The sequence below is a fragment of the Leopardus geoffroyi genome, chromosome D2, assembly GCF_018350155.1.
Source record: "Leopardus geoffroyi isolate Oge1 chromosome D2, O.geoffroyi_Oge1_pat1.0, whole genome shotgun sequence".
Taxonomy (NCBI): domain Eukaryota; kingdom Metazoa; phylum Chordata; class Mammalia; order Carnivora; family Felidae; genus Leopardus; species Leopardus geoffroyi.
Genome location: NC_059334.1, coordinates 32,632,952 through 32,648,693, shown reverse-complemented (window position 1 = coordinate 32,648,693; position 15,742 = coordinate 32,632,952). Strand labels below are relative to the sequence as shown.

The 15,742-nt window shown below is 48.5% G+C and overlaps 1 protein-coding gene across 7 annotated transcripts in view; it reads right to left on the bottom strand.

Moving 5' to 3' along the window:
* The window catches only part of CDH23 (cadherin related 23), a 416,047-nt gene that overhangs the window by 366,915 nt on the left and 33,390 nt on the right, over nucleotides 1-15,742 (bottom strand). The gene's annotated exons all lie outside the window — the stretch shown is intronic.

The following is a 15,742-nucleotide window of genomic DNA, read 5'->3' as shown; positions in this document are numbered from 1 at the left end:
CATGTCTTTTCTCACTTTTCCTACCCACCCTACTATCTCATAATCTGGGATATGAAAGGTGGCGGCAGTCAGCGGTGTCCAGAGTGGCACAGAGAGGGGAGGTAACTGCACAGCGTTCCACAGCAAGTCTGTAGAACACTGAGGCCAAATTTCTAGGGGCTCAGAGCAAAGCTCCAGCGAGATCTGGAGCCCAGCCCCCAGCGGCTCAGCGAGGCGAGATCCCACCTCAAAGGGTGTCGGGGAGGGTGACTGCACCTCGCACCATAGCGGTGGCCCTGTTACAGCAGGGCCACGGTCCTCTGGTTCCTTCTCAGCCCTGCAGCAGTTCAGGGACAGGCCTCCCGGAGACCAGCAGAGGCACCAGGAGGGGCCCACGCTCCTCAGCTGGGGATGCCACGGCCCTCTCAAATGCCAGCCCTGTTAGTACAGGGACACAGCCCACACGCCTCCACATCCCCGCAGGGCCTAGCCAAGGGCCTGCACGTCATCCTGTTCAACAGCTTGCTCAGAGACTCCCGGCTAGCGAGCACCAGGCTCAGCATCTGGACCTAAGTTGACCGGCCGCCTCCCTCGTGGATGAGAGGCCAGGAAAGCCACGGGGAGGTGAAGGGAACGGAAGGGAAGGGATCTCTGGAGAGACTTCCACATGTCTGCAAGATCCAGGGGTGAGAGATTCCAAAAGAGCCACAAGCTCAGATCCCTGAATTCCAGACCCGGAGTGGCCTTTGTCAGCCCAGGCCCCGAGTGGCCTGTGACACGACCCCACCGGGGTTCCTGCCACATACAACACGCAATGGCCCGTGACGCCCTTTGGTTTCCCTTCTAACATTTGTTTCCCTGATGTCCTGATTACTAGGCATGAAACGGTAATTTGCAGAATAAACGATCCTAAGATGTATTTAAATAATAAAAGACAGACCCCCCCCCCATTCATATATTCCTATATTTCCACCCCCTTGAGCTTTGGAATGTTAACAGCATCACAGGGATGCAAATTGAGATGCTCCAGGGGCCAGGCCAGGAACGGAAATGAGGGAGACACCGGGTGGGTGGGGATGATGGCCACTCAGAGGCCACAGGCTCTGTCCAAGAGGGGCAGCCGCTGATGTGTTCCAGCCAAGAGGGATGTGGGCCCAGCGCGGCCAGGGCTTCTGATTTCTCTCAATGAAAAGCCGACCATTGGGCTTTTTCTATGAATTCACTTTTTAAATGTTGGCAAATAATTCAACTTGTAGGAGCCAAACAGGACGTGTCTGATGGCCAGAGTGGGTGGGTTGGGCTGGGCATGCATCCTACCGGGCCCTTCCCTGCACCCAAGCAAATCCGTTCGCATTACACACACGTATGGAGCGGTGCGGCTGTGTTTATCTTTAGAATGATGGAACTGTCTCTACACAAAAGAAACTTGCTCCTCTCACATCATGATATTTCACGGATGACCCTCCAAGTCAACGCTGCTACATCTGCGCCCTTCTTTTTAGGAGCTAAATCATAGTTCAGAGCATGGGTGTTTGCAAGAGAGACAAGCATCCCCTACTGTTGGGTGTTTGGGTGTTCCCAGGTTCCCACCACCACGGGTAATGCCACGAGGGGCCTCCCTCTGAAAATAATCGTGTCGGGACCTTGGATGCTCTTGAACTTGGCTCTCCAGCTGCGGCATTACTGGGTGGATTAGATACAACCCCGGCCATGTATGTAAACCTTTATTAGACATCGCTGTATTACCTTCTGGAAAGGTTGGGGCAATTCCGCTCCCTCCGGCAGCGTATGAGAGGGCCTCTGTGCCCACCTGGAAATGATCCCTCTTTTAAATGGCTGCCAATAGGATGCATGAAAAATGGTATGGCATTGTTGCTTTAATTTGCATTTCCCTAACTACTAGCGAGGTTGAGCAGGATGCCTTTTTCTAAACGTTCAAACCACTTTCCATCTGTTATCCTGCGTTGCCGTAGCCTATCCTACAAAGAAGCTAGCCAGCATTGCTGGCATTATCCCTGATTTACAAGTGGAGAAACCGAGGCACAGAGCAATTAAGTGACAATCTGACATCTCCTAGTGAGTGAGTGTTTTTTTCAAAAAAATCTCCAGCCCTCTGCCTTCCCAAACCAGATGTTATAAGAATTAAACAACATCTGCCAAGAACATCATCCACAAATAGCTGGGGAGGGTAGCCATTCTGCAAGGTGTTGCACGAAGTTTGCAGCGGAAGGAAGGAAGGAAGGAAGGAAGGAAGGAAGGAAGGAAGAAAATAAACACTTACGAGGGCAACTCCCACAGACCAGGGATTTTCAGAGGTGTTGTTTTATTCAGTCCTCTGAAGTGTCCCCATAACGTATTGTCCCCATTTTTCAGATGAGGGAATCAAGGCCCAGAGAGGTCACTCCAGCACTGGAACTGATTCCATCATGCCACGCTGCTGCCCGCCATTCCCCATTTCCTAACAAATAAAAGGGAAGGCACGGCCCCTCCCTCAGGAATACAATACACAATAGACACAGGATGAACGTCTACAAAGAAGTGCACACTTGTGCACAACACACCCACACGTGCAAAACGCATCATTTCCATGACGCTGGCTCGGGCTCCAACACTGCCAGGCACACTGTCCCCAGCCTGTCTCCTTAAACGTCTGCTTCCCCTCCGGAGGCAGTCACATTGCCTTGGTGCCTCTCTTCTGTGGGTGACAGGCAGCCAAACACAGCCCTGATTCTGCAGGATCGGGAGCGGGGGACAGCTCTGAAGCCGTTAGACGCAGGGGTGATGTCTGCTCCATGCTGACTCTGTCCTCAGCTTGGGGCAAGGGAGCCGAGACCGTAGGTCGCGGGGACCCCGGCTCTGAAGGGTGAAGTGGAGTAGCTAGGCAAAAGTGGGTTCATCCTGCTAATGGGTTCTCCCTGAAATCCCAGTTCTTGCCCTTCCTCTGGCCTCTCTGGCTACAGGAAGGCAAGCAAGGCCCAGAGAGAGAGGCTAAAGGCAGTGGGAAGAGGCCCCTAGGTTCCAACCTCCAGCCCAGGTGTCGCAATGGATGCTGCATTGCCTGCAGGCATTCCCTTGACACTGGGGCCACAGCAAGTGGCCTGTGTCCCCCGGGAGAGTCTGACCTCGCCCTGCCCTGTGCAACGGCTGTTCCCCAACCTCCCAGCCCTCCCACCTCCCACCCGGCAGAGCTGCGTGACCTCCTCCACCTCAGGATGGGGCCTGGGCTCCTACCAACCCTCACCTGCCCCCACCGAACCAGGAAACACAGACACACAGCCTTCCGTGTGGGGGTTCTGCTCTGGGCCTGGGATAAGTGCCAGAGACGTGCCCCAGGGGTAGGAGCAGGGTCAGGGCTGGCTGCCCCCAAATCTCTCAGGGACCTGGCTTAGAGCCCATCCTTGCAGGAAGACTTCCAGAAATCCCTCAAACATACCCACTGCCAAGAAGACGCAGAACCAGGCCTCAGAGTCGTCGGGCTGTCAGTTCTCAACAGCCTCTTTCATGCTAAGCCCGGTGCCAGGCCCTGGGGGAGGATGGCTACGAACATGTGCCAGGTGTCAAATAAATGATAGAGACCATTGCTGCCCAAGGCCATGGAAAGAGAAGTCCTGAACCTTCCAGAGGAGGTGAGAGTGGGCTGCACAGTGTTAACGTTTGCCGAGTGCACGTTACGTGCCAGTCACTGCGGCGGGCGACGTGCTGTCCGCGCTGGGGCTCGGAGAGTTTGAGCGACCTGCCCGAGGTCACACAGCTGATAAGTGGTCAGGTCGGGATTCGAACCCCATTCCAATGGCCGTCAAAAGTTGGTCGCCCAGCCTCAGCCCCAACCCTTACAACCGCTTCACAGCCACAGGATACAGGAGCCAGCAGCAAGGCCGAGTGCGTGTGCCAGGAAGAAGGGGGACAGCCAGGGCCGGGAAGTGGGTTCCTATTTAGCCTGCCTTTCTGGCGTATTGGCATCTCACAGGCCTTGGCCCGAGAACCGCTACCAATAAGACAACATCGGCACCATCAGAGGTGACCAAGCCCCCCGCCTCCTCATCCCACATGGCCCTCTCCGGCACCATCCCCAAGAGGTTACCACCTCTGTCCCTGGAGGGAGCAGACTGCAAAGACAGCCGTACTCGAGGCAGCAACGCGACCCACACTGGCCTGTGCCTTCTCCTGTGATCAACCTGTAAAAACCTGCTGCTCACGCGGGCCTGGGCTGAGGGCCACAGGGGATGTTCTGGCAGGTGACACGGTTACAGCATCTAGGGAGTCACCCCACCTGGGAATCACCTCCCCAATCAAAGCCTCCATTTACACCCCCGAGGGCTGGGGAGCTGCAAGGAGAGGCTTCTAAGCCGGGTCTGGCCACACCGCACGCGTCTGCCCTGACATTACTTGCCGTGTGCCAGGCACTGTGTTAGACACAAGCGCACAGAAGGAAACAAGCTGAGGACCTTTCCGGGGTGGGGGCTGACACTTCCAGGAGAGACCAACACAGACGGCGTAGGTGGGCAAGTTCTACGGCGTGCTTGGGAATAAGTACTAAGGAGAGAGGCAAGGAACGGGGTGAGGGTAGTCTGCCTATCGCTGAAGGTGCTATATGGACAAACAGTGAGGAAGCAGGAGAGTGAGCCATGTGGTTAGTAGGGAAAAACATCTTCCAGGCAGAGGCAACAGCCTGTGCAAAGGCCCTGAGGCAAGAGCGTGCTAACGCACATAGAGAGGAGGCCAGCGGGGCTGTAACTGGGTACACGGTGGGGGAGAGCGGCAGGAGATGAGGCCACAGACACAATGGGCCCATCACTGATGGGAGTCAAGTGAGAGTCACGGTCCTAAGCCACCCGAGAGTGCCGTGCAAGAGTCAAGTTTTACTGGAGCACTTGGCCGCACCACTGGGGACTGACTGCAGGGGCAAGGGCAGAAGCAGGCAGACCAGTGTGGCGGCCAGACATCTGAGGGCTCTGGCCAGAGACTGGGGTGGAGGGTGTGGGGTCTGGCATGTGTCGAGGTAGAGCTGAGAGGGTCTCCTACTGGAGAAGACGAGGCCGTGTGAGAAAGGACCGAGCCTGAGGGTTTGGCCCGGGCGCCCGGAAGGATGGAGTTGCTGCTACCCAGCTGGGAGGAGGCGGCAGGGGGAACGAGCTGAGAGCTGAGCGCAGAAGTTCAGTTTGGGGCACGGTGAGCTTGGAAAGGCTGTTGAGAACCCAGCAGCATCGTGGGACAGGCAGGAGGACACCCCCACCTAGACGTCAGGCCTGAGATGGGGCCAGAGATGCAGACGTAGACGTGGGGGTCATCGGCGTGTAGGTGGTACTTGGAGCCACCAGAGAGACGAGATCACCAAGATCCCAACACCCTCGAGCCGAGGCAACTTGGCTGAGAATATCCATCAATGTTTAAAACCTACAAAGAGCCACTCTCAACGCGTGGCCTAGCGATTCCACTTCCAGAACTTTAGCTGAGGAAATGATTATGGCGGCGCATGAACGCTAAGCCCCAGCGATGTTCGTGGCGGCCCAGGGGAGCAGCCCAGACACCCAGCAGGAACTGGTTCAACTGTGTGATGTCCACAAGAAGCAGAGGACCGCATACGGATGGGTATGTGTGTGTCTGTGGGTAGGGGCAGCGCGTGCATGGACAGGACTATTAGGTGAAACAGTTTCATCTGAGAGGTGCAGTTATAGCTGATTCCGCATTCTTCTACACACTCACCGCATTTTCCAAATCTTCTATTAGAACACCCAACGTTTTTACAACCAGAGACTTAGCTAATGTCCATCCTATGAAAACATCGGCAGCAACATGTGAACAGATACACAACTCTGATTAGGAAGTTCTTTCCTAGGGGCGCCGGGCTGGCTCAGTCGGTTGAGCGTCCGACTTCCGCTCAGGTCGTGATCTCACAGTTCGTGAGTTGGAGCTCGACGCGGGGCTCTGTGCGGACGGCTCGGAGCCTGGAGCCTGCTTCGGATTCTGTGTCTCCGTCTCTCTCTCTCTCTCTTTCTCTCTGCTCCTCCCCTGCTCATGCTCGTGCTCTGTCTCTCTCAAAAATAAACACTAAGAAAGAAAAAGAAAGAGAGAAAGAGAGAAAGAAAGAAAGGAAGGAAGGAAGGAAGGAAGGAAAGAAAGAAAGAAAGAAAGAAAGAAAGAAAGAAAGAAAGAAAGAAAGAAAGAAAGAAAGACCAATCTTTCCTAGAGGCGCCTGGGTAGTTCAGTTCGTTGAGTGTCCAACTCTTGATTTTGACTCAGGTTCCGATCCCAGGTTCGTGGGATTGAGCCCCGCATCAGGCTCCATGCTCAGTGTGGAACCTGCTTAAGATATTCTCTCTCTCTCTCTCTCTCTCTCTCTGCCCTTCTCTCCTGCTCATGCTCTCTCTCTAAAATAAAAAAAATAAAAATAAATTTATATTAAAAAAAATAAAGTTTTGTCCTATGCTCTGCTGAGCCTCCCTGAAGTCCACAGTCCCAGATGTGACTACCGGAGGAGACCCTTAGGGCTGGGAGGGTCCTCAAAGGTCCTCTGGCTAATAACACCCCTCTGCCACTACTCAGGTCCTTCCGTGGACAAGGGGCTCTCTCCCTCCTGGACACGGGGCAAGGCGGTCCCAGCTCAGAGACCCCTGCCTCCCAGCCCAGTCCTGTTACCTTCCCACACCGGGGCAGATTGGGGGGTTGTTCTGATTACGCCCACCCTCAGGAGGACTTCCCTGCGTTCCAGCCATGGGGACTCGTAAGTACCAGAATGAGCTAAACCTGGCCTTAGAGACCAGGCCCCAGGCTGAAGGTGGGGACTAACAACTGAAAAGAAAAACAAATGCCCGAAGGTACTCCTACGCGCGCACACACACACACACACACACACACACACACAAGCTGGGCCCAGTGAACCCCCGAATGAAATGTGCCCTCAAGATGCCCCTGACCCAACCTTGGAAGCCCCTCCTTCCTGTCCCCATTGCTTCCCCCAGGCTGGAGGAAGCCAGGTTCGTCATACAGCTCCTCCCGATCTGTAGGGGTGTCACCAAATGCCTCTGGACATAACCCAAGACAGAGCCCATCACAGCCTGGTCTCCTGGACAGAGACTGGAAAGCATGTTCCTTGTGGCTTCAGGCTCAAAGGACACACTCCCCTCTTCTGGGAAATCGGTGCATTCCAGGCTCAACCCCCAGGTCAGGGCCCTCAATGGTTACCATCTCCCACCTCTCCCTGCAGCTCAGTCAGGGGATGCAGGAACTGAGGGTGTGCTCAGGGTGGTGAGAGGCAGTGCCTTCCATCCAGCAAGCAAGAGGACAGGAAGAAACGGAGCCGAGGGGGAGGGAAAGGGCAGGAGGGGACATCTGAGCAGCTTTTCAGTTTCTCAGGAGTGAAAGATTTTCACAGCAGGGTGCCACAATTTAGTTTGAACTGCTATGAATTCCCATAAAATCAGATGCACTCAGCTTTGAATAGAAATACAGAAATACACAGCAGAAATCAAATACAATTTGGGGATTATTCACCACCACTACACACGGAGGGGTTCGTGCGTGCAAGGAGGTGCCCGCAGATGACACCATTAGGGCCACTAATGGACAAGCCACTGTCATCCACTGATGGCCATGTTTCAAAGCCCACCCGGTCCAGGCCACCGGCAGGGGAGGCTGCTGTGACAGAAGGTCACTAAGCGGGACTTTTCCCGTAAGGAGGGAAAAGATCAGTGTGTTTGTGCCCTCCCCTGGATCCCTCCCCTGGATCCCTCCCCAAAGTTCCCACTGACTGATGCCCAGGGATGGTAGATGAGTCAGGCAGGACTGAGAATCCCAGGAGGGGCACCACAGTGGCCCAGCATCCTCCACGTGAAACCTGGTATCTGAGTCTCCTTGACCTATACGTTTTTTTTTTTTTTTTTTAAAGTCACTCCGTAGGCAATATATTTTATTTTAGTCTGTTCTTTTTGGAAGTAATGCACAGACATGGTAAATAACTATACAAAAGGGTGTGTAGCAGGAAGTGAGTCTCCCTTCCATCGTAGTCCCAGCAGGAAGTGAGTCTCCCTTCTAGCGTAGCCCCAGCAGGAAGTGAGTCTCCCTTCTACCCAAGCTCACATGTTCCCAGAGAGGACGCTGGATGGAGGGTTCCTGAAGTGTCTATCGTATGTGCATACAAGGATATAGCATACAGGTCTCTCCCTCTCTTAGAAAAATCTAAGCGGTATCCATGCTATCCTAGTCTGTTTTGCCGCATGATGATATATCCTGAAGACTGTTCTGTTTCAGAACATACAGAGCCTGCTCTTTTTAACAGTTGTAGTGGGGGTGGGGGGGACCATAACTTATCTCTGCTGATGGACATCGAGGTTGTTTTTAACTTTGCAATTTGACAAATGAAGCCACAATGAATAGCCTTGTTCCTATATTTACACGCACCACATGAAGAAGGAAACTTTCATAGTTTTATAGCTGTTGACAAACTACTCTCAAAGAGGATGCACCAAGTTGCATTCCCCCCAACTCTTACAGAAGGGCCAGTGTCCCCATACCTTTCCCAAAGCTGCGCGGTCACTATTTTTTCAAGCTCCAGAAAAGGTAGCTGAGGATCCTGATCCTCAGATCCCCCACCCCATTGGGGCATGGAGCTAGAATGGAGTTGACCAAGGTTGGCTTTCTCCTACCCCCTGGGTCACCAGTAGGGTGAAAACCAACACACCTTGGCTTGGCTCTGTGACCTTGCTGCAATGTACACCCTCTCCCTCACTGGGGTCACTGCCAGTCACCACACCCTGTCCTTGGCCAGGCTGTTCTCTCCATCCGAAGTGCCACCTGGTTCCATCTTGCACCTCCAGTTCTGCCTTCAAGGCACAGCTCTGTCACTTCTTCCACAAAGTCATCCTGGATCCCTGCTAGAAGCTGGACCCTCAGCTCCCCTGGTTTTTAGGTTCGCATTTCTGGAAGCAGCTCTTCCAGCTGTGGGGGCTAGACTTGTACATGCCCTCCTTCTCCCAGAAGACCCTCAGCTCCTTGCAAGTAGAGTCCAGTTTATCCCATACAGCCTTTGCCCACTTAACATCCCCTCCTGGGTAGGTCGCTAACACTTAACATATCCTACAGTGACCCAATTTCTTCTCCAAATATGTTCCCATGCTCCCCTTTCTCGCCTCAGTAAGCTTACCTCCACTGATACACTCTTTTTCTTTTTCATTCAGTTAACAAACACATTTTATACAGCCAGTAAGTGGCAGTTTCCTCCTTACCCTCATGATTATCATATTTTGGGTGCACTTGCCCTCTCTAAGCCTCACCCCTGCCAAGTTCATTCCTAACCCTTGGCCATCATTGTGGTTGATCAAATGATCGGTCCCAAGCCTTCACTCTGCATAGGATTACACATCTGCACCCATCTTGGGGTCTCATGGTAGGCAGTGTGCTGTCCCACCTTTTAAGCTGGGCTTGGCCGTATGACTCGTCTGGACCAACGGATGTTTTGGCCCACCTCCATACTAGTGGAGGCATGTGACCCATACACAGAGGAGCGTGCCTCTTGAACTCCTACCTGTCAACCTGAGATGAGCACACCCCAGGCAGAGTGAGCAGACTGAAACCACACACGGCCCAGAATCATGTTAATGATTTTCTGACCCTCCAGTTGACCCACGGACATAAGTAAGCATAAATGATTGTTGTAGTGGTTTGGTAGGGACTACAATACCAATACTACAAAATATATATAACCACGTAAGAGAACAGAGGGAAATCTTTATGATTAGATTTGGCAATGATTTTAAGGAGATAACACCAGAAGCACAGGCAATAAAGTTAAATAAACTGGACTTCATTCAAATGAAAAACTTCCATGCATCAAACGACACTATTAACATGTAGAAAATATCTATACCTGACAGGTAGAAAATATCTGTAAATCACCTATCTGATAAGGGATTAATATCTATCATATATAAAGAACTCCTAAAACTTAACAGCACAATAAAAAATCTAAGTCAAAAATAAGCAAAAAATTTAAATATACATTTCTCCAAAGAAAATATACAAATGGCCAAGGGGCACATGAAACAATGCTCAACATCATTAGTTATTGGAGAAATGCAAATAAAAATCACAATGAAAGACCACTTCTCACTCATTAGGGTAGCTGTTAAAAAAAAAAGAAAACATAAAATAAGTGTTGGAAAGAATGTAGAAAAATGGGAACCCTTGTGTATTGCTCAAGGGGAATATAAAACAGTGTAGCCATTGTAGAAAACAGTACGGTGGTTCCTCAAGAAATTAAGCATAGAATTACCATACGAGACAGAGATTCCACTTCTGGCATATATGCAAAAGAATTGTAAATAAGGACCTGAGCAAATATTTGTACACCCATGTTCATAGCAGCATTATTCACAATAGCCAAAAGTGGAAAGAACCCAAATGTCCATCAGCAGATGAATGGATACCCCCAAGTGTGGTATACACATACAATGGAATATTGTTTAGTCTTAAAAAGGAATGACATTTTGACACATACTATGACATGGATAAACCTTGAAGACATTATGCCAAGAGACGTAAGCCCCATCACAAAAGGACAACGAGCATACGGTTCCATTTATATGAAGTACCTAGAGTCGTCAGACTCAGAGAGACAGAAAGTTGAACGGTGGTTACAAGAGGCTGGGGGTAGGGGTGGCAAAAGGAGGAGTTATTGTTCAACAGGTGCAGAGTTTCAGTCTGGGTTGATGAAAAGTTCTGGAGATGGATGGTGGCGAAGGTTGCATAACAGTGTGAATGTACTTAATGCCACTGAACTATATACTTAGAAATGGTTAAGGGGCACCTGGGTGGCTCAGCCGGTTAAGCGTCCAACTTCAGCTCAGGTCACGATCTCATGGTTTGTGAGTTCGAGCCCCACATCAGGCTCTCTGCTGTCAGCACAGAGCCTGCTTCAGATCCTCTGTCCCCCTCTCTCTCTGCCCCTACTCCACTTGCCCTCTCTCTTTCTCTCAAAAATAAACATTTTAAAAAAATGGTTAAAATGGTGTATTTTGTTATACGTATTTTGCTGCAATAAAAAATGCTAAAAATGACTCAAATGGCAAAATTTACATTTTGTAAATCCTGCCATAATAAAATATGATATGTATACATAAAATAAATAAAAGGTTATTTATTATCATATTTAATTATATTTATTTATTATAAATAAAAGGCTCCTCTCATGTTATTACTAAGAAAAAAAAATTAGTAAGCCGTCAGTAGAGTCAGGCATACCGATCGTATCAGGGCCCGGTCCAATCAGAATAGACTTATGGGGGGTGGGGGGTGGGGCACCTGGCTGGCTCAATAGGTAGAGCATCTGACTTGACCTCAGGGTTGTAAGTTCAAGCACTGCATTGGGCGTGAAGCCTACTTTAAAAATATAAAGAATAAACTTATGGGGACCACCAGCTGCAAAGCAGCCCAGTCACCACATGTGAAGTCACCCCACACACCACACTCTGACCCCTATTTTGTCGTATGTCAGCTTAATTGTCCCCTGCTCAGGGAGGCCTTCCCTAACCACTATGACAGTTGGTCACCCTTATTTTTTTCTCACTGTACCCTGCTCTTGCCTTTCATACCTCTCAACACATTTTGTAGATGAAGAGTTATCCTCTGGTTGCTTGTCTGTCTCCCCAACACCATTAAAGTCACGGGTGGGTGGGGGACCCAGACATCTGGCCAGGTGAAGGCCAAGGAGAGAAGGTGTGGAGGAAGGTTCTGTCAAAGGGTGGGCTCCCTTTGACAATCTTCTCTGCACAAGCCTTGCTGTCTCCCCTGATGCAAGAAATTGGAACATGGAAACAGGAAGAGGCCCTAAAAGGTAAAACAGCGAATCCTTCTGCTTTTCAGTCAGACTATTCCACACGGCAATTTTTTTTTTTTTTTTTTGATGAAAATCTCCTCTAGCATAAGTGGTACAACTTTGTGGGAGGCCATTTGGCACAAACAAACCACGGCCTTAAAAGCATTCATACCTTTTGACTTAGCAATTCGACTAATAGGAACTTTCCCTAAGGAGATCATCAGAATCAGGGCACAGGGCTCTGTTTTGAGGATGTTTATGGAGAATTGTTTATAACAGTGAAAACGAACAGCTCATAGTCAACGACAGTCGGGCCTCTCAACCAACCACACCGGGGCCAGCCCTGCCCACCGTGTACCCACAGCAGTGGCACCGAGTCATTGCCACAGCCAAGCCAAGGGTTGGGCCTGCCCAGTCAAGGCCCAGTCACACCATGCAGTCCACACAGAGGACACCCCTGGAGCGCCCGGTTGTGGAAACCGGGGGAGACTGTGCTGCTGGGTCTCACAAGACTTCTTCTGCATAAGGCCACTACTTTCATGATGAGGATATGTAGCTGACCTACCTAACACGTAGAAACAAACACAGAGAGTCAGACAAAATAAGGAGATGGAGAAATATGTTCTGAATGAAAGAGCAAGAGAAAACCTCAGAAAAAGAAATAAACAAAATGTAGATAAGCAATTTACCTGATAACGTGTGCAAAGTAATGATCATAAAGATGCCCACTGCACTCGAGAGAAGAGTGGAAAAACTCAGTGAGAACTTCAACAAAGGGATAGAGAATACATAAAAGAACCAATCAGACCTGAAGAATATAGTAGCTGAAATGAATAATACATTAGAGGGAATCCATGGCAGATCAGAGGACTCAGAACAGATCAACAATCTGGAAGGGGGGTAGGGAAGAGCACCAAAGCTGAACAACAAAAAGAAAAAAAATTTTTTAATGTTTATTTATTTTTGAGACAGAGAGAGAGACAGAGCATGAACGGGGGAGGGTCAGAGAGAGGGAGACACAGAATCCGAAGCAGGCTCCAGGCTCCGAGCTCTCAGCACAGAGCCCGACGCGGGGCTCGAACTCACAGACCCTGAGATCATGACCTGAGCCGAAGTCAGACGCTCAACTGACTGAGCCACCCAGGCGCCCGGAAAAAATTTTTTTTTAATAAGGACAGGTTAAGACACTCAGAGACATCAAGCATACTAACATTTGCATTACAGAGGAACCAAAAGAAGAAGAGAGAGAAAGTGACAAAATTACTTGAAAAAAAAAAAAAACTGAAAACTTGCCTAACCTGGGGACAGAAACAGACATCCAGGTCTGAGAAGACAGAAAATTCTAAATCACGTAGACCCAAGGAGGTCCACACCAAAACACATAATAATTAAAATGACGAGAATTGGGGCGCCTGGGTGGCTCAGTCGGTTAAGTGTCCGACTTCGGCTCAGGTCATGATCTCACGGTCTGTGAGTTCAAGCCCCGCATCGGGCTCTGTGCTGACAGCTCAGAGCCTAGAGCCTGTTTCAGATTCTGTGTCTCCCTCTCTCTGACCCTCCCCCGTTCATGCTCTGTCTCTCTCCATCTCAAAAATAAATAAACGTTAAAAAAATTAAAAAAAAATAAAATAAAAAATAAAAAAAATAAAATGACGAGAATTAAAGATAAAGAGTAAACCGTAAAAGCAACAAGAGAAAAGCAAATAATTTTGTAGCCATAAGGCTATCAGCTGATTTTCTAGCAGAAACCCTGTGGGCCAGAAGGGAGGGGGCAGGATATATTCAAAGCGCTAGAAGGATAAAAAACCTACAACCAAGAATCCTCTACCTGACAAAGTTATCATTCAGAACTGTGGGAGAGAGAGTTTCCCAAACAAATAAAAGTTACAGGAGCTCACCAAAGTTACTAAGTAGGCCTTACAAGAAATGTGATAGCAACTTCCTTAGGCAGAAAAGGCCACATCAACAAGATATTAGCCAACTGGATCCAACAATACATTAAAAAAATTATTCACCATGACCAAGCAGGATTTATACCTGGGATGCAGGGCTGGTTCAATATCTGCAAAACAATTAATGTGATTTATCACATCAATAAAAGAAAGGACAAGAACCATACGATGCTCTCAATAGATGCAGAGAAAGCATCTGACAAAATACAGCATCCTTTCTTGATAAAAACCCTCAAGAAAGTAGGGATAGAAGGAACATACCTCAAGATCATAAAAGCCATATATGAACGACCCAACGCTAATATCATCCTCAATGGGGAAAAACTGAGAGCTTCCCCCCTAAGGTCAGGAACAAGACAGGGATGTCCACTCTCACCATTGTTATTCAACATAGTACTGGAAGTCTTAGCCTCTGTAATCAGACAACACAAAGAAATAAAAGGTATCCAAATCGGCCAGGAGGAGGTCAAACTTTCACTCTTCGCAGATGACATGATACTCTATGTGGAAAACCCAAAAGATTCCACCAAAAAACTGCTAGAATTGATTCATGAATTCAGCAAAGTTGCAGGATATAAAATCAATGCACAGAAATCGGTTGTATTCCCATACACCAACAATGAAGTGACAGAAAGAGAAATCAAGGAATAAATCCCATTTACAGTTGCACAAAAAACCATAAAATACCTAGGAATAAATCTAACCAAAGAGGTGAAAAATCTATACACTGAAAACTATACAAAGTTTATGAAAGAAATTGAAGAAGACACAAAAAAATGGAAAAAGATTCCATGCTCCTGGATAGCAAGAACAAATATCATTAAAATGTCGATACTACCCAAAGCTACCTACGTATTCGATGCAATCCCTATCAAAGTAACACCAGCATTCTTCACAGAGCTAGAACAAATAATCCTAAAATTTGTATGGACCAGAAAAGACCCTGAATAGCCAAAACAATCTTGAAAAAGAAAACCAAATCAGGAGGCATTACCATCCCAGACTTCAAGCTATACTACAAAGCTGTAATCATCAAGACAGTATGGTACTGGCACAAGAACAGACATTCAGATCAATGGAACAGAATAGAGAACCCAGAAATGGACCCACGAACGTATGCAACTAATCTTTGACAAAGCAGGAAAGAATATCCAATAGAATAAAGACAGTCTCTTCAGCAAGTGGTGCTGGGAAAACTGGACAGCGACATGCAGAAGAATGAACCTGGACCACTTTCTTACATCATATACAAAAATAAACTCGAAATGGATGAAAGACCTAAATGTAAGACAGGAAGCCATCAAAATCCTCGAGGAGAAAGTAGGCAAAAACCTCTTTGATCTTGGCCACAGCAACTTCTTACTCAACATGTCTCCGGAGGCAAGGGAAACAAAAGCAAAAATGAACTACTGGGACCTCATCAAAATAAAAAGCTTCTGCACAGCAAAGGAAACAATCAAAAAAACTAAAAGGCAACCAACAGAATGGAAGAAGATATTTGCAAATGACATATCAGATAAAGGGTTAGTACCAAAAATCTATAAAGAACTTATCAAACTCAACAACCAACAACCAAATAATCCAGTGAAGAAATGGGCAAAAGACATGAATAGACATTTCTCCAAGGAAGACATCCAAATGGCCAACTGACACATGAAAAAAATGCTCAACAGCACTCATCATCGGGGAAATACAAATCAAAACCACAATGAGATACCACCTTACACCTGTCGGAATGGCTAACATGAACAACTCAGGCAACAACAGATGTTGGTGAGGATGCAGAGAAAGAGGATCTCTTTTGCATTATTGGTGGCAATGCAAGCTGATGCAGACACTCTGGAAAACAGTATGGAGGTTCTTCAAAAAACTAAAAATAGGACTACCTTATGACCCAGCAATTGCACTACTAGCCATTTATCCAAGGGATACAGGTGTGTTGTTTCAAAGGGACACATGCACCCCCATGTTTATAGCAGCACTATCAACAATAGCCAAAGTA